Source organism: Notamacropus eugenii, chromosome 2 (genome assembly GCF_028372415.1).
Source record: "Notamacropus eugenii isolate mMacEug1 chromosome 2, mMacEug1.pri_v2, whole genome shotgun sequence".
Taxonomy (NCBI): Eukaryota; Metazoa; Chordata; class Mammalia; order Diprotodontia; family Macropodidae; genus Notamacropus; species Notamacropus eugenii.
This window is the reverse complement of record NC_092873.1, coordinates 350395071-350396812: the sequence shown is the minus strand read 5'-3', so window position 1 is coordinate 350396812 and position 1742 is coordinate 350395071.

Sequence of the window (1742 nt, the reverse complement as noted above, 5' to 3'; positions counted from 1 at the left end):
CTCCAGGCTCCATCTTCCTCTAGTAATCCCTCACTTTGGTCTTCTTTGATTTCTTTTTTCCCTTTCTGGTACCTGGAATGACATGATCCTGATGTTTGTGATATGGGGGAATCTGGAATCTCCAAGTAATAGACTTCCTCATATTTGGCTCTCCTGTATTGGAGAGTTGCTATTCTCCAAAATTCTCTAGTCCAAGGGTTTTTAACCTTATTGGTGTCATGGACTCCTTTGGCAATCTGATGAAGTCTATGGACTCCTCAGAATAGTGTGGATCTTTTAAAATCCATAATTGAAGGAAAAGATTAATTTTAGTTAAATATCTGTGGGAAAGAAAAAAAATCTAATTCCTCCCCCCTCCCCCCCCAACCAAATTCACAGAATCCATGAGTCTATGGATCTGAAGATCCCAGGTTAAGAAACCTATGTTTGGAGGGAGTGAGGGATAGGGAGGAAGGGAACACTAGAAAGAGAGCCACTATATAGTTTGGAGTCTGGAATCAACCTAGAAAACTAACTGATTGTCAGTCTATCCATTCTTACACCTTCTGGATGGGAGAAAAGGCATCTTTAGGCACTGTGTCTCAATTGGTCTCTGTGAAGGATTCAGTTCTGGGCCTTAGGCTCCTCAGGCAGCTTCTTGGGATTTCAGGTCCTCTGCCACAGCCAGTCTAGACAAATGCCTTTGGTTCCTGGCTATCACCCTCTTGCTTCTCCATCTTCTTGGCCACTGAATTCCAGCTCAAGGAGCCTTTCCAGACTCCTCTGGCTCCTGAGCTGGTTTGGCTCCCTTGGTTCTGGGACCTGCCTCACTGAAATCCAAATTCCCTACTGTTTCCCTTCTGCCAAGGTTCTCAGCCCTGGCATGTTGCCCCTCTTTTCCTTTTCCCACTTTCTCCACCAACTCTAGATCATAAGAATGTATTATCTGGGGCTTACTTATAAGGTAAAAATTATATACAGACTCAGAAATAATACCTCCTGCATGTCATTCTCAGATTTGTTGTTGAGTTGTTTCAGTTGTGTCAGACTCTTTGTGACCTCATTTGGGGTTTTCTTGGCAAATGTGCTGGAGTAATTTACTATTTTCTTCTCCAGCTTATTTTACAGATGAGGAAACTGAGGAAAACAGGGTTAAGTGACTTGTCCAAAGACACAAAGCTAGTGTCTGAGGCCAGATTTGAACTCAGAAAGATGTGTCTTCCTGACTTCAGGCCTGGTACTCTATTCACTGTGCCACCTAGATGCCCACTCCCTAGATCAAGTGACTCTAAATTTCTTAAGGAGTAGAAGATGATAATGATAATTCAATACTTATAAAATATTCTTAGGTTTTCATAATATTTTACACATTATCTCGTTTGATTCTCGTAACACTATGAGACGTTAATCCCATTCTATAAGATAACAAAACCGAAATGGGTTAAGTGGCTTGCCCAGGGTTCACGCAGTTAGCTAAGAAGCAGGATTCAAACTCAGGTCTTCCTGACCCTAGGACCTCCATCCCCTAACCCAAGTTGTGTCTCAACTGCTTTGCCTAATGACAGTGCTCTAGCCACCCTGCTTCTTTCTAGGCCAGGTGTATCTAGCTGCCTCAGAGGAAAGTGACATCTTCCCCTGGGCTCCCTGGGTCAGGCCTATTATATCCATTCTTCCAATTCCATACTTGCTGTTAACCAAACAGGAAGAAGTTGGCTGGCATGCCATAGCCATATTCCTTCTCCAGGCTTCAGGTTCCCCCTCAT